This window comes from Gossypium hirsutum, chromosome A10, assembly GCF_007990345.1.
Source record: "Gossypium hirsutum isolate 1008001.06 chromosome A10, Gossypium_hirsutum_v2.1, whole genome shotgun sequence".
Lineage (NCBI taxonomy): Eukaryota > Viridiplantae > Streptophyta > Magnoliopsida > Malvales > Malvaceae > Gossypium > Gossypium hirsutum.
Genome location: NC_053433.1, coordinates 101254476 through 101281254, shown reverse-complemented (window position 1 = coordinate 101281254; position 26779 = coordinate 101254476). Strand labels below are relative to the sequence as shown.

General features: G+C 36.6%; 2 non-coding genes across 2 annotated transcripts; both read right to left on the bottom strand.

The window, feature by feature from the left end:
- Positions 1–9357: 9357 nt before the first annotated feature.
- LOC121208645 (small nucleolar RNA R71) lies at positions 9358–9463 on the bottom strand. Its single transcript, XR_005903776.1, has one exon. It is a non-coding gene; the product is annotated as a small nucleolar RNA R71 (small nucleolar RNA).
- Positions 9464–22165: 12702 nt separating this feature from the next.
- On the bottom strand, positions 22166–22272 carry LOC121208925 (small nucleolar RNA R71). The gene has a single exon (XR_005904046.1). It is a non-coding gene; the product is annotated as a small nucleolar RNA R71 (small nucleolar RNA).
- Positions 22273–26779: the final 4507 nt, after the last annotated feature.

The following is a 26779-nucleotide window of genomic DNA, read 5'->3' as shown; positions in this document are numbered from 1 at the left end:
GGGTCCAATTAGAGACAGAATGTGTAAGCGCTTTGAGGAATTCTTGAATGAGGAAATTAAATTATTGATAGGGATTCTTGACATATAAGAATTTTCCGCATTAGCTGATCGAGCCAAGAAGGCCAAAGAGCTAAATAATGAAAGAAAGAAAGCTAAGAGAGAAGCTCGAGTTTCGAGTAAGAGATCTAGCGGCAGAGCACACTCCTTTCCCATAAAAAAATCGAGAAGTCATCAAGAACGCTCCACTTCATCAGCAGGATATTCGAGTAGAGCAAAAAGCTCCAAGCGGCATAACCCAAAGTCTTCTTTCCCTATGGTAACTAGTATGGAAAGTGTGGATGATCAAAAGCCGAATTGTAAAAGCTACAACAAATTTCACTTCGGAATGCCGAAGGAAGAGTGGTGCGTGTTTTAGATGCGGGTCTCTTGACCATTTTCTCAAAGATTGGCCGGAGTAAGCTAATAAAGATGTTGAATTAGCTCTACAACCGAATGTTTCTATTTCTCGAGGTAGACCTCCAAGACATTCCGAAAGTACAAGTGGCAGTTGAACTATTACTAAGGATGCTACTACGAAATCAGAGGTTCGAGCCCCGGTAAGAACTTATGCAATACGCGCTCGAGAGGAAGCCTCTGCTCTTGATGTCATCACGGGTTGCCTTAATTGATCCAGGGTCAACCCATTCGTACGTTCGCATGAAATTGGTGTCTAGAATGGATATGTCTGTAGAGCCTATGTAATTCGTGATTAAGGTGTCAAATCCTCTAGACAAGTCAGTCCTAGTTGATAAAGTTTGTAAGAATTGTCCTTTGACGATTCAAGGTCATTGTTTCTTGCCTAACCTTATGTTATTTCCATTCGATAAGTTTGATGTAATATTGGGCATGGATTGGTTAGCTGTGCATGATATGATTGTAAATTGTGGTAGCAAGTATATTGAATTGAAATACTCAGATGGTGAGATTCTCCGGATTGATTCAAGCGAGTTGGATACTCCACCGGTTGTGATTACCTCAGTGATGGCTCAAAGGTATATGAGAAAAGGATATGAAGCCTACCTTACTTTTGTGTTGAATACTAAAGAATCTGAGTTGAAGTTGGAATCGGTATCGATAGTATGTGAGTATCCAAATGTGTTTCCGGAAGAGATACCCGGATTACCTCCCGTTAGAGAAGTAAAATTTGTATTGAGCTAGTGCCAGGGATAGCTCCTATCTCTATTGCTCCGTATAGGATGGTACTGACCAAACTGAAACAGTTAAAGCACAGTTACAAGAACTGACGGATAAAGGTTTTGCAAGACTGAACTTTTCACCTTGGGGTGCTCCAGTATTATTTTTAAAAAAGAAAGATGGTTCAATGAGGCGATGTATAGACTCTCGACAACTTAACAAGGTAACCATCAAGAACAAGTATCTGTTGTCTAGGATTGACTACTTGTATAATCAATTGAGGGGAGCCACTGTGTTTTCTAAGATAGATCTGAGATCCAACTATTACCAATTACGAATAAAAGAGTTAGATGTACCTAAGACTGCTTTCAGAATGAGGTATGGCCATTATGAATTTCTTGTGATGCCTTTCGGGTTGACAAATGCACCGACTGTATTTATAGACTTGATGAATAGGATATTCCGGCCATACTTAGACAAGTTTATTGTTGTGTTTATTGATGACATCTTGATTTATTTCAAGGATGAGACTGAGCATGTAGAACATCTGAGAACGGTTTTACAGATCTTACGAGACAAACAGTTGTATGCTAAATTTAGCAAGAGTGAGTTTTGGCTCCGAGAGGTTGGATTCCTCGATCACATTGTGTGGGGTGATGGCATCCGAGTTGATCCAAATAAGATATTTGCTATTGTTGAGTGGAAGCCACAGAAGAACGTAACTAAGGTTAGAAGCTTTTTAAGCTTAGCTAGTTACTATCGATGCTTCGTAAAAGGGTTTTCGATGATTGCGAATCCTTTGACGAGATTGCTACAAAAAGATGTTAAGTTTGAGTGGTCAGAGAAGTTTCAGCAGAGTTTTGAGAAATTAAAGACATTACTGATCGGAGCTCCAATTGTAGTGCAACCCAAACCGGGAAAAGAATTTGTGGTCTATAGTGATGCGTCCTTAAATGGACTGGGTTGTGTGCTTATGGAAGATGGGAAAGTAATAGCATATGCTTCGAGGCAACTAAAGCCGTATAAGAAAAAATTATCCAACACATGACTTAGAGCTAATAGCCTTTGTATTTGCCCTGAAGATTTGGAGACACCATTTGTATAGTAAGACATGTCGTGTATTCACCGATCACAAGAGTTTGAAATATTTGATGACTCAAAGAGAATTGAATCTGAGACAATGGAGATGGTTAGATTTGATTAAAGATTTTGAACTGATCATTGACTACCACCCGGGAAAGGCGAATGTGGTCGCAGATGCACTAAGCAAAAAATCCTTATTTTCTTTAAGAGCCTTGAACACACAGTTGGCCTTATTAGATGATAGTTCAGGTTTGGCAGAGTTAAGAGCCAAACCAATGTTTCTACCAGAAATCTATGTAGCCCAAGTCAATGATAGTGATTTACAAGCCAAGAGAACTCAATACGAGTCAAACGCCGACTCAAATTTTTGGATTGGTCCTGACGGTTGCTTGAAGTTTAGAGAAAGGATCTGTGTACTGAGAGACAACGAGCTTATTCAAAAAATTTTGCAAGAGGTGCATGATAGCCGTTTGTCTATTCATCCGGGAAGTACCAAGATGTACAATGATTAGAAGAAAATGTACTGATGGAATGGCATGAAAAGAGACATTTCTGAATTTATATCGAAATACTTAATATGTCAGTTAATCAAGGCTGAACACCAAGTACCTTCAAGTTTGTTACAGCCTGTGATGGTCTCTGGATTCCTGTTAACCCTGAAAAAGAAATATGTTGTTTGGGTTATGGTTGATAGGCTAACGAAGTTGGCTCACTTTATTCTGGTACAAACTGACTACTCACTTGATAAATTGGCTAACTTGTATGTATTTGAAATTGTGAGATTACACGGGGTACCGATATCGACATCGATTATCTCAGACAAGGACACGAGATTCACTTTGAGATTTTGGAAGAAGCTTCAAGAAGCCTTAGGTACAAAGTTGAGTTTTAGCACGGCTTTTCACCCGCAGACTGATGGTCAATCTGAGCGGACAATTCAGATTCTTGAGGACATGTTGCGGTGTTGCGTCCTTGAATTTTAGGGTAGTTGAGAAAAATACTTACCATTGGTGGAATTTGCCCACAACAACAGTTGCCATATGAGTTTAAAGATGGCACCTTATGAGGCATTGTATGGCTGGAAGTGCCGGACTCTGCTATATTGGACGGAGCTCAAGGAAAGCCAGATGCACAGAGTTGATTTAGTGAGGAAAACTAAAGAAAAGGTTAAAGTGATATGCGACTGTTTGAAAGTGGCGTCGGATAAACAAAAGTCATAAGCTAATTTGAAAAGAAAGGAGATTGAATTTCAAGTTGGAGATAAAGTGTTCTTAAAAGTGTCTCCATGGAAAAAGGTATTGAGATTTGGCCGGAAAGGCAAACTGAGTCTGCGATTTATCGGACCATATGAGACCACCGAAAGGCTTGGATCATTAGCCTACCGTTTAGCATTACCACCAGAATTGGAAAAGATTCACGATGTATTCCATATGTCCATGTTACGTAGATATAGGTCTGACCCCTCTCATGTGATTTCACCGATGAAAATTGAGATCAGACCAAATTTGACTTATGGTGAAGAACCGGTTAAGATTTTGGCTTGGGAAGTCAGACAGTTGAGGAACAAAAATATAGCCTTGGTGAAAGTTTTATGGCATCGACACAGGGTAGAAGAGGCTGCATGGGAGCCCAAAGAAACCATGAGAAGTCAATATCCGAATCTATTTACTGGTAAGACTTTCGAGGACGAAAGTCCCTAAGGGGGGAGAAATGTAACATCCTGAAATAGACTACTCAGTATAGTGGTTTCGGGACCACAAATCGGACGCTAAAATAATTATTTCATGATCATTATGAGGTCTAGGATATGAAAATAAACATGTGTTAAAGTTTCATGAAGAAATTCTATGTGTAAGGTGTCTAACTGGAAATTAAGGACCAAATTGAATAAGTTGCAAAACTTGTGTTATAGAAGCAACTATATGAAATTGCTTCGGAATGTTAATTAGAGGTCCTTAAAGAGTAATTTGCCTAATTTCTAAGTTTTTGAACAAAAATGGGCATGCATGGAAAATTTGGACAGGTTAGTAAGGAAGGGCATTTTGGTTATTTGGTTAATTAATGAAATAAAAAAGGGAAAATCAAGCAAAAATTCACTCATTTTCTTCTCCATGCTGCCGAATTTGAAGGAGTCTCCATAGCTAAGGTTTTCCAACATTTCAAGCTCAATAGTAAGTGTTCCCTAGCCCCGTTTTTAATGTTCTTCGTATTTTTGAAACCCTCGTAACACGCTCTATCCATTTCTACCCATATTTCAAGCTAGAGTTCATGTTAGAAATTTGACCCATGCATGAGATGGTTTTTCTTTGATGTTTTATGGAGGGTTATGAAAGTTAGATGTTATATAAACATCTTTTGCTAGGTGATTTTCCATGAAATTACCAAAAGGGGACCTAATTGAAAAAGGTATAAAATATGGGGTAGAAATGTGAAATGGAAGAAAACGTGGGCTACTATAGGAAAGAAAAACATTCAGCTAGGCTTGGGTAACTTAAAAATTTCATGCATTTCATTATACGAGCCTTAGGACTAAATTGTAAAAGTGTGGAAGGTTAGGAGCAATTTGGTCATTTTGCCTGGGGGTGAGTCTTAAGCCGAAAATGAACAATGTGAGGTATTAATAATTTATTTTTACTGATATAGACCCCGAGGAACCAATTTCGGAGGTCGACCGTGGAAAATGAAAAGTTTTGGAATAATCGAGACACGAATCCGAAACGACTACTGCGTAAGTTCGTATAACCCAAAGTAAACTCTTAATATACATAAATATGTATGTTCTTGAATTTATGAAAAGTTAGATATTCATTGCATAAAAATCCATGAAATGTGGTGGTGTAATTAAAAAGGCTGATAAATGTCCCGGTTGAAATAGAAAGGGAAATCTGATTGATAAATTATGGCTTACATGATATGAGATCCTCCATGTGCTGCAGAAAAGGATTTAGCCCGGACGAGTAATCCGATGATCTCAAAATAGAAAGAATGTAGCCCGAACGGTGTTCCTTGAGTGATCGAGCATCCCGAAGAATATGGATGCAATAAGGATTTAGTCCGGACAGAAAATCCGATTGAGGACTGAATTTAGCCTGGACTGGCAATTCAGATCCGAGCTTATGAGAGTAATTGTCGTAAAAACGGATTTAGCATGGACTGGTAATTCCGACATTGCTTTATGAGTTATTGCTAAACGGGATTTAGCCTGGACTGGTAATCCCGCCGTAAGATGTAAGGTTCGTGGGAGTGCGTTCTTGAGATGATCACTTGTATGACTTAACGGTTATTGGGCTATCCATTGAGATTTTTGTGAAATTCAACGGGATTAACATGAGAAATAAAGAATAGAAATATTGAATTTATGAGTTCATCTAAGGCTAATAACATGATGTATTGTTATGAGACTAACTTGATGATTGAGTGCATGTGATAAGGAAACTATTTGATGCTTGTTGGAATTATTGTCCAAATATGGTTGTATGCTAATTAACCGGTAAGTTCTAATTAACCGGTAAGTTTACTTTCCAGTTATCTAGACTTACTAAGCATATAAATGCTTACCCCCTTCTCTTTTTCCTGTCTTACAGAGCTTGTGTGCACGTGAAGATTGGAAAAAGGTTGAAGAATCAACACACTGTCGACTTGTCCCGCTTTGATATATAGATACTTTTATTTTGTTTAATGGCATGTATAGGGCTTTTGGTTATTTTGTTATATGTGTCATTTGGCTAGCCAATGTAAAGGCTTAAATTGTATACTTATTCTTTTGTATATGGCCATGAGATATGGGTCATATTAAAGTAGGTTGTTAACCTACTAATGATGCATGTTTATGTTTAAATGCTTCATGAGATATGATGATGAGGTTTATCATGGATGAATGATTTGAAATGGAACCTAATAATTTGAGAGTGGACATAGCATATAATGGTATATGGTTATAATATGGCCTAAGGGTACAATGTAAAATGTGCTATGATAATCCCTAACATGAAAAGGATAATTTAGCATGTACTAAACCGATGAGATGAGGTTAACATGCAATGAATTATACTAAGGTTGTTTAAGAGTATAATTAGGCCATGTTAAGTACCGTTGAAGTCTATAAATGTGTATGGATAATAGAGGGTGACCAAAGGTTTGGAAAATAGCCCTAAAAAGGTCCACACGGGTAGACACACGGGCATGTGTCTAGGCCGTGTGTGACACACGGTCAGCCCCCATGGCCGTGTTTCCTGGCCGTGTGTCTCCTGCACCAAAAATTTTAGGTCAGTTTGCATGGTAGTAAACACACGGGCAGAGACACGACCTTGTGTCTCAATCGTGTGGTGGACACGGCCTAAGCACACGGGCGTGTGCCTTAGCCGTGTGCCTCAAAATGAATGATGATGTCATAAAAAGAATGCTCGGGTTTTTTGACACGGGCGATGACACGAGCATGTCTAGGCCGTGTAAGGGACACGGGTCAGGAACACGGGCGTGTGCTTGGCCGTGTGAAATCCCCTGTAGGTTCGAAATGAAAAATAAATTCAACTAATTCAACATGGGTAAGGGACACGGGCGTGTCCCTAAGCACAAGGATTGTGCTTTGCCTCCACACGGGCGTGTGAAGCATAACCCTTAAAATTTTCAATAGCTCTCGATTTAGTCCCGGATCAATTTTAATATATGTCTTGGACCTTATAGGTCCATAATAGACACTATGATGTTGTTTGATTGGTTTTAAATTAGAATGAAATTTTATAACCCGTATTTCTTTGAAATGTCTGATTATGTGTCCGGTAACGCCTCGTACCTTTTCCCTGTCTCGGGTACGGGTAAGGGGTGTTATATAGTGAGGCGAACTAAATTTCAGTCTAAGATGGTCCAAAATTATATGCATTAATTCATAATATAATTAATTTTAATTTATATCCAATTTAATTTGGGTTAATAAATTATTATTAATTAATTATGAAAAAGTGGTCCAGTTGAACTGAACCGAGTGAACCGAACCGACCAAGAAATGGACAGCCTAAAATCGTCCCAAGATCTGACCCAAATTAGCTTATTAGCTGATTATTTAAGCTTGCAAAGAGGCCCTCGAAGACTTTTTCAAGTTTAATTCAAACCCCTTGATAAACCATAAAAGTAACACATTTTAATCCCATACTTAGCATATTTTTGGATGGTTTATCATATAATTTAGTGAATTAGATGCTCCTAATCTCTTAATTTCATGTTTTATACTCAGGAGAGCATAGGGGAACAAAAGGAGTAAAAAAGGCAAAAAAATGGACAAAACGGGCTGATTGAAGGACCCACACAGCTAAGACAAATTCCACACGGGTAGAGTAACACCCGTGTGAGCCACACGGGATGGCCACACGCTCGTGTGGTATCCCGTGTCAATATCGCTCCCTGTTTCCTAAATACGCTGAAAAAACCAAATTTTAAGGTTTCTAAGTATTCTAAAGTATATATGAACACACTAGAAGATTACCTAAAGGGGACACACAGAGTAAGACACAGGAATTACTCGAAGAACGCCAACGGATTCAACTCGGAAGCAGGATCTCCTTCAAGACTAAAGATTTCTCTCCAATTTCTCTCCCGAAGTTTTTGGGTTTCTTTATGTTTTGTTATTTTCCTATTTTTGAGATGTTTTCCTACTGCGTTATGAACTAAACTCCCTAAATACCTAGAGAAGATGAAACCTAGGACAGATCTTGTTATTTAAAGTTCTGAATTTAATGATAAATACTTGTTCTTGTTCTTAATTATGAGTTATTAATTCTTCCCTTAATATTTTCAAGATATTATTCCAAGTTTGATGTGCTTATTCAGTGGAGAAAAAGTCTCTGTTTAAAAGTAGATCTCGCATAATTAAGCGGAGTTGCATGCAACCCTAGAAATAGGGCGACATAAGTCTGTCGGATTAGAGTCAAATCTAATAAAGGAATCCATAGAAATAGGGGTTTTAATTAGAAATAAATTTCAATTAGTCAACCTAAAGTCAGTTGTTTTTTGTTTCAAAAGATAAATTAACATAATTTAGGGATCTCTACAGATCAAGACAAGTGAATAAATCGTTTGGTTCAGATTCGAAATAATAAGTGAAGTCTAGGTGGATACTTCATTGGATATTGTCTTTATTATTGGTTTATTTGATTATTTTCTTCACTCTCTGTTGCATTCAATAGTTAATTAGTTAGTTAATATTAGAATAAAACGAATCCCTTATATTTTAGGTTAAATAATGAAAGAAAGTTAATACTAGTACTGTTAGTCCTTGTGGATATGATATTCTAGACTCACCATAACTATACTACCATTCGATAGGTACACTTGCATTAGTCGTGATCGTAGTCTAGTTTTGTGTTCCATAAAACGATCATCAAGTTTTTGGCGCCGTTATCGGGGACTAAGATATTAGGAATGCTTAATTTTTATTATTTTAGCCATTTTTTTATTGAATTTTATTTTTATTTTTTATTTTAATTACTAATTTTTCTTTTGTTTGCTTCTGGCAGGTTCTTGTAGTTTATGACTAGAAGAAACCCGTCAGGACCTCTACTTTTTTACAGCAAAATTGAAAGCACAGCTTGCAAAAATCATAGAGAAATAAGGTGAAGTTTACAGTATATAGAGAAAAGGCACAAAGATGATACCAATACTATCGAGGAGATGGCTGAAAATCATAATAATTCGCTAGCTCCTGTGATTGCAGCAATTCCTGTAAATCAGAATCCTGCTCCTCGTACTATGTATGACTATGCTAAGCCTAATTTAGCGGGGGCTGAATCGAGTATTATTAGACTTGCAATTACTGCAAATAATTTTGAACTAAAACCTACCACTATACAAATGATTCAATAGTATGTTTAGTTTGATGTTTTGCAAGATGAAGATCCGAATACTCATTTGGCCAGCTTCTTAGAGTTCTGTGATCCCTTCAAAATAAACGGTGTTTCTGATGATGCTATTTGCCTTCGATTATTCCCCTTTTCATTGAGGAACAAAGCTAAATAGTGGTTGAACTCATTACCACGAGGTTCCATCACTACTTGGGAATAAATGACCGAAAATTTTTTACTAAAGTATTTTTCACCGGCTAAAATGGCAAAGTTGAGGAATGATATCTCTTCCTTTGTGCAGATGGATTTAGAACTTTGTACGACACATGGGAGAGGTATAAGGACTTACTAAGAAGGTGCCCTCACCATGGGTTACCTTTATGGTTACAGGTTCAAACTTTTCACAACGGTTTGAACCCCTCAACTAGGCAAATGGTCGATGCAGCTACCGGTGGAACCATAAATAACAAAACACCTGAGGAGGCTTACGAGTTTATAGAGGAGATGTCACTGAATAACTACCTGTGGCAAGTCATGAGAAAAAAGCCGACGAAATCAGCTAGTGTTTTCAACTTAGATGTAGTCACCATGCTATCAAACCAGGTAGAGCTCTTGAATAAAAAGATTGACGGTCTATACGGTGCAGGTACATCCGGTAATGCAGTGTGACACGAGTGGAGGTGGAATGGGCAATTCAAAATATTTACCCTTTGGCTCTAGCATGGATACCGAGCAAATAAATTATATGGGTAATAATCTTCGACCTCAAAATAATCCTTATAGTAACACTTACAATGCAGGTTGGAGAAACCACCCAAATTTCTCATGGGTTGGCCAAGGAAATCAGAGACCACCACGCCCTCCAGGCTTCCAACAATAACCTTACCAGCAAGAGAAAAATTTGAACCTTGAAAAGATGATGACGAAGTCTATTTTAGTGGCAAAAACCAGTTTTTAAAACACTGAAACTGCATTTAAAAATCAACAAGCATCAATTCAAGGGCTCGAGAACCAAATAGGGCAGCTGGCTAAGATGATTTTAGAGAGACCACAAGGGAGCCTGCCTAGTAACACCGAACCCAACCCAAAAGAGCACGTGAAAGTAGTTACCCTAAGGAGTGGAAAAGTGTTAACTAAATCTGAAAAACACAAGAATCTGATAGGAAGAATGATGAGGACGTAAAACCCAAAATAAGTGAAAAATGATGCTAAAGGAATATAAACCACCAATCCCATATCCATCAAAGTTGAAGAAAGACTGCATGGATGCACAATTCGGTAAATTTCTTGAACTTAACTTACCTTTTGTTGAAGCTATTTCGCAGGTGCCTACATATGCAAAATTTTGGAAGGAGCTTCTAACAAATAAGAGGAAGTTTAAAGAGCTGTCTATAGTAGAACTCAACGAGGAGTGCTCAGCCATACTCCAAAATAAACTACCAACCAAATTGAAAGATCCAGGAAGTTTTACTATTCCCTGCTTAATTGGTAGTTTAAATGTTGAGAAGGCACTAGCTGATTTAGGCGCTAGCATTAATTTGATGCCTTACAAAATGTTCAAGCAACTTGGCCTTGGGGAACCAAAACTTACTAGGATGACTTTTCAACTAGCTGATAGATCTATTAAATATCCTAGGGGTATTATTGAAAATGTACTAGTAAAATTAGATAAATACATATTCCCTGTTGATTTTTTTGTGCTTGACATGGATGAGGATGTTGAAGTGCCTTTAATTTTAGGTCACCCATTTTTAGCCACTGCTAGGGCTATTATTGATGTGGGTGACGATAAACTTGTGCTTAGGGTAGGTGACGAAGAGATTATTTTTAAAATTTAGGATGCCATGAGATTTTCTAAAGAACAAGATGACTCCTACTATTTTATTGATTCTATTGATCATTCTAATCAAGATTCTTTACAGGAAATTGTTCATAAGGACACGTTGGAACTGTGTCTTGCCCAAGGAGAGGAGGAAAGTGACAATGATTTTGTGTTAGGTAAGACAAAAGCTGAATTAAATTCTAATGAGTCTTCACCGAGACAGAACAATTATAAGGGTATTGAGGTAAACAATGAATTAAAATTAAAACCCTCTGTTGAAGAACCTCCTAAATTGGAATTGAAGCAATTACCAAATCACCTAAAATATGCGTTTCTTGGAAATAATTCCATATTACCAGTGATTATTGCTTCATATTTACAGCCAACCAAAAAGGACGAGTTACTTCAAGTGTTGAAGGAGCATAAAAGAGCTATATCTTGGAAGATTTCTGACATAAGAGGGATCAATCCTTCTTTTTGCACACATAAATTTTAATGGAAGATGAATATAAAACTTATGTACAAGCTCAAAGACGACTGAATCCTAACATGAAAGAAGTCGTAAAAGCTGAGGTAATTAAACTTCTAGATGCTGGAGTTATTTATCCTATTTCTGACAGTTGTTGGGTGAGTCCTGTGCAGGTTATCCCTAAGAAAAGAGGCATGACTGTTGTGGCTAATGAGAAGAATGAATTGATCCCAACACACACAGTCACGGGATGGAGAGATTACGTTGACTATAAGAAGTCGAACGATGCCATGAGAAAAGATCACTTTCCTTTACCATTCATTGATTAGATGTTGGAAAGATTATCTGGGCATATGTATTATTGCTTCCTAGATGGACTCTCTGGTTACTTCCAAATCCCAATAGCTCCTGAGGACCAAGAGAAAACAACATTTACATGTCCATACGGTACGTTTGCTTATTGAAAAATACATTTTGGATTATGTAACGCTCCTGCTAATTTTCAGCAATGCATGTTGGCCATTTTTGATGAACTCGTAGAAGACATTATGGAGGTATTTATCGATGACTTCTCGGTATTCGGTAACTCTTTTCATCTTTGCCTTAAAAATTTAAAACGAGTTCTAATGAGATGTGAGGAAACGAACCTTGTACTAAATTGGGAAAAAATGTCACTTCATGGTTTGTGAAAGGATTGTGTTAAGCCATAAAATTTCTAGTAAAGGGATCAAGGTTGACAAAAAAAAATTGAAACTATTGAGAAATTACCTCCCCCTAGTTCAGTTAAGGCTATTCGAAGCTTTTTAGGACATGCTGGATTTTATAGATGATTTATTAAGGATTTTTCTAAAATAGCTAAGCCTTTAACAAATTTACTAGAAAAGGATGTGCCTTTCGATTTCAATCAGGAATGTTTAGAAGCATTTAATACTCTGAAAGATAATTTAATTAATGTTCTGATTGTAGTTGCACCTGATTGGAATTTACCCTTTGAACTAATGTGTAATGTAAGTGATTTTGCAATAGGTGGGGTTCTTGGACAACAAAGAGACAAGCATTTTCAACCGATCTCTTATGCTAGCAAGACATTGACAGCCGCACAAGAAAATTGTACGATGACTGAGAAAGAATTATTGGCTGTGGTTTTTGCATTCGATAAATTTAGACCCTATTTAATATTATCTAAAGTTGTCGTATATACTGATCATTCAGCTCTTCGATATCTCCTTTCTAAATCAGATGCAAAACCTCGACTAATAAGATGGATTTTATTGTTGCAGTAATTCGATTTAGAAATTCAAGATAAGAAGGGAGCAGAAAATCTTGCAGTAGATCATCTATCCAGATTAGGAAACCCACATCTTAAGGAGCTTGATGAACATGAGATAAATGACTCGTTTCCTGAAGAACAACTCCTGGTTATAACTGACTCTGAAAGCCCTTGGTTTGTAGATATGGCGAATTATCTAGTTGCTAACATCATTCCGAAAAGGTTAACACCTCATCAAAAGAAGCGATTCTTTACTGATATGAAAAATTATTTTTGGGAGAATCCTTTTCTTTTTCGTGTATATGCAGATCAAGTAATTCGAAGATGTGTTACACAATCAAAAGCGAGTAAGATCCTAGAACAATGTCACTCAGGCCCAATAGGAGGACATTACAGTAGAACTAAGACAACACATAAAGCGCTCGAATCAGGTTTTTTATTGGCCCACACTATTCAAAGACACTGGAAAGTATGTTACTTCTTGTGATAAATGCCAGAGAACAGGTAATATCTCTAAACGTGATTAAATGCCTCAAACATATATGCTTTCAAGTGAAATATTTAATATTTTGGGTATCGATTTTATGGGCCCATTCCCTAGTTCATATGGCAATAAATACATCCTAGTAGCAGTCGATTATATGTTGAAATAGGTAAAAGCTCAAGCTTTACCTACTAATGATGCTAGAGTGGTAGTCAAATTTCTCAAAAAAGCTCTTTTCTCGATTCGGAACACCTAGAGCGATCATTAGTGATAGGTGTACACATTTTTGTAATGCTCAATTTGATAAAGTACTTAAGAAATATAGAGTGCATCATAGGATAGCTACCCCTTATCACCCTCAAACCAGTGGACAAGTCGAAGTCGCCAATCGAGAACTTAAACGTATCCTAAAGAAAACCGTAGAATCAAATAGGAAGGATTGGGTGACAAAAGTAGATGACGCTTTATGGGCCTACCGAACTACTTTAAAAACTCCCATAGGAACCTCTCCTTACAAACTCATTTATGGGAAAAGTTGTCATCTACCATTCGAATTAGAATATAAAGCATTTTGGGCTATAAAATTCCTAAACTTTGATCTCAAACACGCAGGTGAGAAGAGATTGATACAGCTGAACGAGTTAGAAGAATGGCGAGTAAAGGCTTATGAGAACTCACGATTATACAAAAAAGCGACAAAGCGACGCCACGACACTCGTTTAAAGCAGCCTAAACAATTCGAAGTCGGAGATCTTGTCTTATTGTATAACTCAAGGCTCAAATTGTTTCCCAGAAAGCTGAAATCAAGATGGTCAGGCTCATTCGTAGTGCAAACCGTTTTCCCATATGGTACGATAGAGGTAACTCACCCAGAATTTGGCACATTCAAGGTAAATGGTCATCGACTTAAACTTTATAATGGTGAGGATTTCAAAAACAATAGAGAGGAGCTCCAGCTTCTTGAACCTCCGTAACCATTCGCACAAGGTGAGTCTAGCTTAGACTTTAAATAAACGCTTCCCGAGAGGCAACTCGAGTACTAACCTGATTAATTTTCTTATTTCTACATCATATTATGCAGTTTTTGACCCACACGGCCTGGACACACGAGCGTGTCCTAGGCCGTGTGACTTCACACGGGGACAATAATGAGTTACACAACCATGCGATGTGGCCGTGTGACACACACGGCCTGGACACACGGGCGTGTCCTAGGCCGTATAGTTTTTGGGACTTAATTTTTAAAATTTTAAAAATTCGACAGTGAGCTACACAGCCCAGAGACACGACCGTGTAAACCACACGAGCGTGTCCTTGCCCGTGTTGACCCTGTAGCTAAATTTACCCAAATATCGAGAGAGACACGGCCTAACAGAGGTCACACGGGTGTGCGATATGGCCGTATAGAGAACACAGCTTGGCGACACGGGTGTGTCCTAGGCCATGTGAAAACTGGAGCTAAATTTTTAAATTTAAAACAAGTCAGAGAGCTCCACAGGTGAGGTACATGGCCGTGTGTTCTGATACACGGGCATGTGGGATACCACATGGGCATGGGAGAAGCGAATGACGTAGCACACGGCCGTGCGATACGGCCGTGTAAACTACACAGCCTAGACACACGGGGGTGTCCTAGGCCATGTGAAAACTGAAGATTAATTTTCAAATTTTAAACAAGTCAGAGAGCTCCACGGGCGAAGCACATGGCCGTGTGTTCAGACATATGGGCGTATGAAAGACCATACGGGTATGGGAGAAGCGAACAACATAGCACACAGCCGTGGGATAAGGTTGTGTGAACTACACGGCCTGGACACACAGGCATGTCCTAGGCCGTATGATGAGTGGGCTAATATTCTCCTCGACTAACACGGACCAGATTTCAAGCTACACGGGCGTGTGACACGGCCGTGTGGCCCAACACGGGACTCACATGACCGTGTCCCCATAAAACCCCTCAAACCCTAAATTCCCTTTCCATTTTTTGTCTTTTTCTCCCCCATCTTCTTCAACTAGACGTCGTCGTTCCCCTCTCCCTCTCACCGTCTATCGACTAGCCACGACATCCCTCTCCTCTTTCGTATTTTTGTTTCCCTTTTTTCTTTCTTTTCTTTCCTCCGTCCCCTACCCCTTTTTTCCCCTTTCTTCTTTCCTTCTCCCTCTTTTTTTACTCTTTTTTCTTTCCCTTCGACCACCGTCCACCTGCAGCCCCCTCTCGGCTTGCCCCTTGCACGGACCACCAAGCATTACCGCATGTCTCCCTATCGAAACGACCGTCTGACCAAACTCCGGCCACTATCGATCACTTTCGATTTTTCCGTTCACCCCTAACATTTATTATTTTGATCATTATTATAGTAGTTATTTTACATTAGTTATTTCTTCTTCTTATTCTATTATATTTTCCTTTCATTGTTTATTATCATTATCATGATTAGCCATTGTTCCGATTTTTATTTGGACTTATATCTTCACATTGAATTTGTTCTTGTAACCATGCATTTTTCATTTTTATGTTTCTTGTCTAATATGATTGTTTTCTGCCAATTTTTCTTTTTATTCTTAGTAACTATTGTCAGCATATATAATTTTTAGTATAATTCACTTTATCTTTTAGTTCTACTTCATGTTTAGTTTGGATTTAATTTAATTATTTAATTATTTAATTATTTACTTTTTTTTAGAATCATTATATGAAGTGTGCGTATCTCAATTTCGAATATTAGGTTTTAGGAGTAACTTGTTAATTAGGATTATTTGCTTTTATTTGGTAATATATTCTTTATTGATACACTCTTTTATTATTTCAAGAACATTATGACCAACACACAAGGCAAGAAGACTGCCGTCCCCGCTTCGAAAAAATGGAAGGGCCCAGGCTCAACCTCTTCTTTGAGCGCATATGCCAAGGCTCACCACACCTATCTCTGATTTTCGACAGGCCCCCAGGAGGAACTGTACCAGCTTCATTGAGTATGACCCCTCGGCGTAGGCCACTGCATGGATTGGGCCTCATTGGAACAAGTCCGTTTGGCTGATGATGTGTGCGCAATTATTGCCACAGCCCCGTGGGATAGGTTCTTTACCATCATCGTGCCCACCTACTAGGAGCTCACCGTAGAATTCGGTGCCACATTCTCGGTCCAGCAGGTCATGTCCGTCCATGACGAGCCTGGTACCATCACCTTTCACCTTGGCGAGCTAATGCGACACATAAGTGTCCCAGAGTTCGATGCTGCTTTAGGACTTTACACAAAGGAGTTCATGAGCGCTGAGGACTTTCTCCACCTTCATCGACATATTCATTACTCGCCCTCACGATGTTGGGTTGAGCTCAGAAGCGGCCTGACTAACTATGACGTGAGTCGCTCGAAGGCTACGCACCTCTCTCCGGCCCTACGGTATATTTACGCCCTCCTAGCTCACACTTTGACAGGCCAGAGAGAGAGCACTGGAGTGGTTAGTACCTATGACACATATTTTCTGTGGAGCATGACTACCGGACATGTATTTGATTTGGCGTATTTCATCGCTCTCGCTTGCCGCAATCAGATGGAATGCCATAAGAAGGGCCCCATCTTTCTCGGCCCTTATGTAACTCATCTCGCTCGACATTTTGGTTTACTCGACATACCGGAGCAGTCCTCGACACTTACCCTAGTTGGTCAGATGTCTCCCCAGGGCATCTCGAGCAGGATACATATGAGGATGATCGAGCGGCGACGTGGAGTGGACCCCCCCAGTACAGACTAGTCTAGTCTGACATTCAGCATGACCCAGAGAATTTCACTGATGATGTTCCTCCCTATCACAAGGACCCACCACAGCCTTCAGCATCGAGTCATCGACATGCTCCCTCTGCTGCTAGCTCCCTAGGAGTATCCTCCGAGGAGTTCACTAGTTTCTGTTAGTACTGTACTCAGAGGTTCGACATTTTTGATGCAACTTTACAGTAGATCTGTCAGTACCTTCACATCACTCCTCCAGCACCACCGACTCGTGACACTGATCAGTCTAATGATAAGGACCATTGAGTCCAATTATTTTTATGTTCATGTTTATGTTTATTTTTATCTTTTATTTTTATTTTTATTTTTATTCTTCTTGTTATGTCTATTTTATTTTCCTATTTTTAACTTTATATTAATTATTATGGTTGTTTCTCAACGAGTAACCCTTTAATCTTTTTCAGCAATGTGTTTATTTTCTTATCAGTTGCTCAGAATTCTGCACTACCCCTACATCTATCTACAATTCCGCTTTTCACTATTCTGAGAAATTCATCCACCATTCAGGGTAGTTTCAATTATCTCCCTATCTTATGATATTCTATTTCTATTATGATTTATATTTGTTTGTACATTGAGGACAATGTACATCTTAAGTGTGGGGAGGTTATTTATATGATGATCAAAAAATCCTTGAATTATGTCTTGTGCTTAAGTAATTTTCTCGTATTACTATTAGAATGGATTTTTCTTTGGTTTGTAATTTTTATTGATATGCTTTAGATTAAATTCATAGGTAATTTTGCATTGATTGTTTAAACTTTAAGACATTAGAGAATGAAGCATGATAAGTCTATTTTCAGAATTAAAATTTTCTAGGTTGTTTCCCTAAATTAAGGTATTACTTTAAAGTTTGAAATTTGTAAGATTGACATCAAAAGCCATAATTTTTGTTAGATTTTGAGCCTTTAGAGCATACATTTTTTTCGTGCTCACTTTATTATTGGTTATAAGTGTGTCAATATTGAATTGTTATTCTAGAACTTGCTTCGATTATACATGTCGAGACCACACCTTTGATTTGATATACTGAGATGATAAAGGCACCTAGGTTTTAACCCACTTATCCCATAAAAAGCCTACCTTCATAATTAACCTTTAGTGAACCCCTTTGAGCTTATCAATCTGTTTCTTAATTTACCTTAAATACTAACCCATACATCATACTTTTTGATTCATTGAGAATTTTTCTTATTTTATTGACTCATTTTTTGTCAAGATTTGATTTGGTTAAATGCTTAACTATGTTCTTTTATTTTAGTTTTATAAATTTATCTTATTATTCTTTCATTCATTCAAAAAAAAAGTGAAATATATATATACATTTATGTTGATTCTTATTAGTTCTTTGTTATGAGCTAAGTATTTAATTCCATATTCTGAGAAGAAGCTCATGTTTCTTGTTAGTAAACTCGACTGGTGTAATTATTTAAGTATTTTTCTAGTTAGGTAATTTATCAAATCGATCTTGATTCTAACCTTCTTTTCCAGCATTTATCAACACCTTTAACCCAAGCCTCGTTACAACCCATTAAAGACTTTTTGATTTGTGTATCACATCATTTTATAGTGGTGGAGATTTGATTTTCATGCAAGCTTATGGTAGTAACTTCTCATATTTGACTCTTGAGTGCTTAAATTTTGAAACTTAAACACTTTAAGTGATTTGAGTGAATCTTTAGTGAGGATGTCAATTCTTGTTAATTTTTGAATTAAAGGTAATTATTTATATAAAGGGGAATACCTATGTATTCATGCTTTAAATGTTAGATTTGGATTGCTTGTGCATTTAGTGCTCTTTTAGTTGAATTATCAATGTATGATTATTTGTGAAATTATGATAAAACAGTATTGATGAGAATTATGAATCAAGGAAGTTTAATTTTAATTGTGAGTTGAGGATTTTGCTTAAGGACAAGCAAATGCTTAAGTGTGGGGATATTTGATCAACCATAAAAGTAACACATTTTAATCCCATACTTAGCATATTTTTGGATGGTTTATCATATAATTTAGTGAATTAGATGCTCTTAATCCCTAAATTTCATATTTTATACTCAGGATAGCATAGGGGAACAAAAGGAGCATAAAACAAGTAAAAAATGGATAAAACGGGCTGATTAAAGGACCCACAAGGCCAAGACAAATTCCACACGGGTGGAGCACATGCCCGTGTGAGCCACACGGGATGGCTACTCACCGTGTGGCATTCCGTGTCTATATTACTCCCTGTTTCCCAAATACGCAGAAAAAGCCAAATTTTAGGGTTTCTGAGCATTCTAAAGTCTATATGAACACACTAAAAGAGGACCTAAAGGGGACATGCAGAGTAGAACACAGGAATTACTCAAAGAACGCCAACGGATTCAGCTTGGAAGCAGGATCTCCTTCAAGACTGAAGATCTCCCTTCACTTTCTCTCTCGAAGTTTTTGGGTTTCTTTATGTTTTGTTATTTTCCTATTTTTGAGATGTTTTCCTACTACATTTTGAACTAAACTCCCTAAATACCTAGGGAGGATGAAACCTAAGATAAATCTTATTATTTAAAGTTCTGAATTTAATGATAAATACTTATTCTTATTATTAATTATGAGTTATTAATTCTTGCCTTAATATTTTCAGGATATTATTCCAAGTTTGATGAACTTATTCAGTGGAGCAAAAGTCCCTCTTTAGGAGTAGATCTCGCATAATTAAGTAGAGTTGCATGCAACCCTAGAAATAGGGCGACATAAATCTTCCGGATTAGAGTCAAATCTAATAAGGGAATCTATAGTTTGAGTTAATGCGACAATAGGGGTTTTAATTAGAAAGAAATTTCAATTAATCAACCTAGAGTCACTTGTTTTTAGTCTCGAAAGAGATATTAACATAATTTAGGGATTTCTACGGATCAAGACAAGTGAATAAATCGTTTGGTTCAGATTCGGAATAATAAGTGAAGTTTAGGTGGATTCTTCCTTGGGTATTGTCTTTATTATTGGTTTATTCGATTATTTTCTTCACTCTCTGTCGCATTCAATAGTTAATTAGTTAGTTAATATTAGAATAAAACAAATCTCTTATATTTTAGGTTAAATAATAGAAAAAAATTTTTATTCCTTGTGGATACGATATTCTAGACTCACCATAACTATACTACCATTCGATAGGTGCACTTGCCTTAGTCGTGATCATAGTCTAGTTTAGTGTTTCATAAAACGATCATCACCCCTCCACAATTGGTGGCTTTCTAGATTTGCCCCAAGTTTAATTTAGCAAGTTTGAAATCATCAAACTTGCCACATGTGTGGCCGGCCAATGAAGGGCTCTTTGGCTGCTAATTTTAGATATTTTTAATAGCCCTTTTCAGCTATAAAAACCCCCTTAAGTAGATCATTTGAAACACACCTCAATTCATTCACATCTTTTCTCTTTTCTCTACATTTTCTCTCTTGTTTTCCATTTTAAATTCTCTTGTTCTCTTGTCGATTTCCTACATTGGAAAAGGGGTGTTCATCATCCATTTTGGAGCAACATTGAAGTGCTCGTAGCAGCTTCGATCAACGCGGACAACAGAGAACAAAGAATGGAGCAAGCTAGTCAAGCACGGAAAGACACTGAATTTGATTCCTGTTCCCTATATCTTTAATTTTTGTTGTTATTCTGATGAAAATATCTATGAATATTTATGTTGTTAAAATGGTTAATTTAATCAATTTAGCTTGAATTTAATTCATGTTAGGTTGATTGCATTCCGTCTTCTTAAATTGTTGAAATTGTGTTTATGTTGTTATAGGCCTCGGTAAGATGCTTGATTAAGTAAAATCATGACTAAGTTATTCTTGCATTACAATTGTTAGGTAACTAATGAATTAATTATATAAACGGATTGAAATTGTAATTAATAGACACAGTACTTAATCAGTGCATGTTTAATCATCTAAGGTAGCTGAGGGTTAAATTAGAAACGGTATCTGACGAGACAATTGCCTTGCATAACTTGCAAGATTATTGTGATTAAACTATTTCAAGGTAAGGATACTTTGTTACCTCACATATTCTTTTATGTGTTTATTAAATCAAGTTAATTGTTTGAATTGACATAGGGATATGTTTAAGAGATTATTTCAATTTAATAAGTATGTATGTGCTATAACATATTTGCCCATTAAGATTTTTTTAATCGATTGAATTGACATAGAGATATGTCCAAGAGATGGATGGATTTTGGTAGGTCAGTATGTTCATAAGTTACCAAATTACCGAGTTGCCGTGAATTTATTCGTAACAATATAAACATGAGTTTAATAATTCTAAGTGATGAAATGTAATTAATGTACACAATTATGTTATCTTGATTAAAATTGTATTTTGAAATCGTACATTTGAAATTTATTTATTTAGTATACTTAGTTTAAAGTCTGAGTTTTTAATCACCCTCTTCAAACAAAATATTTTTCTTCACCAAAGTGTTTTAAATAGCATTCATAAATAGATCTTTTCAAAGTCCCTGTGGGTATGATAACTCGACATTTACTTGTCACTTTTTTACTTGTTGCGATTGTGTACACTTGTAAATTTCTATCGTTCCAAGTTTTTGGCGCTGTTGTCGAGGACTATTTTAAAAAACATTATTTGTGAAATTGTTAATTTTGCATTTTTTTATATTTTTGTTAAATTTTAATTCTATTTTTTTTGTTTGTTTCAGGTGTTTATGAGTATTAATCAAATTATTTACTTACTTTTCGTAAACCCTAAAATTGAAAGGACTTTCTGACAAAGAAGAAGACAAGCGAACCAAAGAAGGACCGAATATATGAATGTCAAAAATCCAAACCAAAATTTAGGAGGAACATTCACTAACAATCCGATCATTGTTGCCGATGATAGAAACTGTGCCATTCAATAATATGCCATTCCTCTACTCAACGAGCTCAATTCGAGTATTAGGAGACCCAAAATCAAGGCGCAACAGTTCGAACTGAAGCCAGTCATGTTCCAAATGTTGCAAAATATGGGTCAATTTAGTGGGATTCCTACTGAAGATCCACATCTTCATCTTCGACTATTCATGGAAGTGAGTGACTCATTTAAACTAGTCGGGGTGACTGAGGTCGCCTTAAGACTGAGATTATTTCCATACTCCTTAAGAGATAAAGTGGGAGCGTGGTTGAACTCCCTACCGCCTGGTTCCATAACTACATGGCAAGAGTTAGTTGAACGGTTCTTAATGAAATATTTCCCTCCATCTTTAACCGCCAAGATTCGAAATGAATTCACTTCATTTTAACAACTTGATAAATAATCTTTATATAAGGCATGGAAGCGATTCAAGGAGTTATTACGAAAGTACCCTCATCACGGCTTTCCTTGTTGCGTTCAAATGGAGATTTTCTATATTGGTCTCAATATTCATACTAGAATGATGGTGGATGCTTCAGCAAATGGAGCCCTTCTTTTTAAGTCTTATAACGATGCTTACAAGATTATAGAAAGAATTGCCAGCAATAACTATAGTGGCCAACCAACTGAGCAGCATCAGAAAGACGAGCAGCTAGAGTACATAAAGCGGACACACTTGCTTCTTTGGCAGCTCAGGTATCCTCTATGTCTTCTATGCTTAAGAACATAACTGTTAATGGTTTTAATGGTAACCTGACAAGTCAGCAATTGAACCAGTTCGAGGATATTTCTTGTGAATACTATGGAGATGGCCATTCCTTTGAAAATTTTCCATCAAATAAAGAGTCAAAATATTACATGGGAAATCAAAATTAGAACGTTCCAATTATTACAACTTTTCATGGCAGAATCATCCAATTTCTCCATGGAGTAATCAATGGGATGACCATATCTGCTCTTCTATGCCATTTCAACCAAATTATCTGCCAAAATATTCTCAACAAGTGCAACAACCCACACTAACTGAATCTTCAAGTAATCTTGAGAATTTTCTGAAGGCGTACATAGCGAAGAATGATGAACTAATCCAAAGCCAAGAAACAACATTGAAGAATTTAGGAAACCAAGTGGGACAACTAGCCAATGAGCTCAAAAGCAGACCCCAAGGTATTTGGCTGAGTGATATAGAAAATCTGAGAAGCACGAGAAAAGAGCATTGGAAAACCGTCACTTTACAAAGTGGGAAGACATGGGAACCCAAAGCTATCGAGGTTGAAGATAAGCCTATTGTAGCTCAAGGCAAAGAGAAAGTTTAACTGAGTGTTAAAACTTCTGCTCCAAAAAAGTCAGATGTTGTGATCCTTGATAAGGTAAACTCTAAACCAATTAGTTCTGATTACCTAACACCCTTGTCGGATATAGAAAAATTTCCACAGAAGAGTTTGATGATGAGGTGACTTTTAATGACTTTGATGCTGCTAAATCCCAAGATATAGTTGAAGACTGCTCTGCTATTTTGAAGATGGAATCGCTGGCTTCTACAGAATTAGAGCTCAATTCTTTAGATGATCCATTAGAACATATTCTATTGGAGGATTCACCAAGTGATGATGAAAACAAGGAATGTTTGGCTTAGTTAGAAGTTAATTCGAAGGAATTCACTTAAGAAGTTCCACTCGATTCATTAGAGTTATCATCTCAGGAGTATATGTAACCAAAGTCATTGATTGAAGAGCAAGTTAAATTGGAACTGAATATTTTGTCTTCTCATTTGAAATATGATTATTTGGGTCTATCTCGAATTTGCCTATCATTATTTCAGTTGAGTTCACCAAATATCAAGAAGAAGAGGTGCTTGTGATTTTGGAAAGGCACAAGAAGGGTACTGGATGGATTATTTCACATATTCGAGTCACATGTTGAAGGATTTGTAGGACTTACAGGAAGTTAAACAAGGCTACTAGGAATGGTCATTACGGGTTTTCTTTCCCTAATAAGATGTTGGGCAGATTTGATGGGAAAGAATATGATTACTTTCTAGATGATTATGGTTGGTATGACTAATGGCCATTTGACACCACCATGGTCAATGACGATCTTAAATAAAATGGAGAGAGTTCTCTTCACTTTCTCTATCATTATTTTATATTTTTAGTTTTTTTTCTCATCTGAATAAAATGGTAGACTTAGATAAAAAAAAATTTAGTTCATTACATTAATTAAAACTCTGTCTAGGAGATTAGGACTTAAGCGGGACCATCCGTGACCCCTCTAGTCTTTCCTGGGAGTTTAATTTAATGTAATTTTTCAAAAAAAAATTTCTAAGTAGCCCAAAGAATTTAAGTATTTGTTTTGTTAAATAAAGGGTCAACTTTTAACCCAAGCACTAATTTCTTTGAGTTTTTTTTAGTTTATTTTCAGTATAGGAGCCTAGGATCCAAAAAGGAGCTGCTATTGGGGTTAAGACACTGCTAAGAAGGGAAATATTCAACCCTTTTCCACTCAAACCTACAGTCCTTACATTGCTGCACCACCACTCCCAAATAGCCCAATAGTGCATCTCCCTTAACCCTTTAATGTTGTAGCCCTTAACTCCCTGAATCACCACCCCAAACACTTTCATTCGAAGTCACCAACTACCGCATCTAAATTATCCTTAAAATCACCACCCTTTTCAGCTCTAAACCTTACCCTCAGCTACTCACCCACCTGCCCAAAACCGAAACCACCCTTAACAAATTTCCTAATTTTGACGCTGAGAGTCCCTTTATCTAGCACCATTCCACAAAGTGAATAGTTTGGTATAATGGCTATGATGCAACACATGCAGTGGCAACAACAAGCTCATTAGAGATATTCAAAAATAAGGGATGACTCCATGAGAAGTGCTTTTACAAAAATATACAATGACCCGTTTATTTTTGTGCCTGAGTTTCCAGATTTCATATTTGAACCATAGAGTCCACTATAGAAAAGGAAGTGAAGCGATTCATGCAAAAACAAAGATGATGGAGCAAAAGATGAGTCGAATTCGGAAGGATCTGCATATAAATAAATGGGGGATCTTGACATTATTTTATTTCTGTTCTTAGGTCATTTTAAGATTAAGTTTAATTAGGAATTTTTATTTTCGCATAATAAAGCAAGAGATGGAAATCATGATAAAAATGAACAAGTTGCAAAGCATAAAGTGTGGCAATAGGTATATACATGTCTAGGATTAGATCTAGAAAGAGCTTAGTACTTAAGCAGACAATTTGACTCACCTCCTATTTTCTAGAATCCTACCTGGTGTATAGTATCTATTCACTTTTAAACAATGAGGACATTGTTCATCTTAAGTAGAGGGGACCGAAAAATTGAAATTATTTCCACTCAGAATAAAATTTTCTTTTAATTATGATTAGGATATATTTTGTTCAATAAATTTGAAATTTTGTTAAGTATGCTAAACTTCAGTATAAATAAAGTTCGAATATTTTAATAATTATTATGTTAGCTTAATAATGACATAAATGTATTTTTAATAGAGCATGCAAATCGTACCATAATATTTTTAGTTCCTTAGGAAAGTTAGGCATGCATGAAAGTTAAAGTCTTTAGAATTGACTTAGTAGTTTTTTGAGGTGAAATCCTAGGAAGCATTGAATGTTGAAAATGATTTAGGCAACAGTTGTTAAGACCGTTTGAGCTTTTCAAGCCAACCATAATGAAATTTTTATCCTTTGAAACCCAACTTTGAGACTATATGGCCTAATTTTATTTGAACCCTCGCAAATTTAGCCATCAATTCTCTCTTAACTATCTTAAAAATTGTCTCAAACATTAGATTCAGTACTATTCAAAGTATTCTTTGAAATTAAGTTTGGGAGAGTTGAAAAGAAGTATCAAATGCTCTAAAATTGTAGTACATTCAGTAAAATGCTCGTGTGAAAAAAAAAGCATGAGTTCTTAAAATAAGATATACAAAAGAGCATGTGAAAGCAAAGAAAGTTGATGTATTGAAGGTAATTATTTTGAAGGTCTGATGCAAGCTGAGTTTAGGGTTTTTAGCCTAAAATTATCTATCTTCTACCTACCCCTAAGCCCAGCCACGTTACAACCTTGTTAATGACCTATTGATTCAAGTTTCAAATGCTACCTACATTAGTGGAGAGAAATTGCTACGTTCAACATATGAAGGCATAAATTAAACTTAATGATTGCAGCTTAATCTTGAATAAAGGAATAAAATTAAATTGGTAAGGTTTAACATGACTTTATTAGGAAGTATTTAGTCTAATTTTTGCTATCATAAGAATGACTGAGATTAATTTGAATGATATGTACACACAAGTAGCATAAATAACACATTTCTTGTTTTTTGAGCATAAGTATACCAAATTCATGATTGTTGGGAAGAATGTTGTTCTGAAGGAGTTTTTCAAAGGTGTTTCTGAGAATTTCTCTTTAAATTTGTGCATTACTCGGGACGAGCAACGAATTAAGTTTGTGGGCGTGGAAACACGGAAATTTACGCATTTTTACATACCCTTTTTAACTTAAAATCATACAGTTTCAATAAAATTCTTGTCGAAAAATAATTAATTTTTATAAAATAATTAAAGTGCACTTAAAATATGAACATGTTAAATTTTAGTTAATTTTATAATTATTTTTGATGAATTTTGGTTATATTCGACAAATTTGTGCAAAGGGTGAAAAATGGCTCGACAGACACTGCTAGAAGCACAAAACCGAGAAGCAATTTGAAGTACCGAGGTGAACTAAATTTTAGCTTAAGACGGTCCAAAATTATATGCATTAATTCATAATATAATTAATTTTAATTTATATCCAATTTAATTTGGGTTAATAAATTATTATTAATTAATTATAAAAAAGTGTTCCAGTTGAACCGAACCGAGTGAACCGAACCGCCCAAGAAATGGACAGTCCAAAACCGTCCCAAGAGCTGACCCAAATCAGCTTA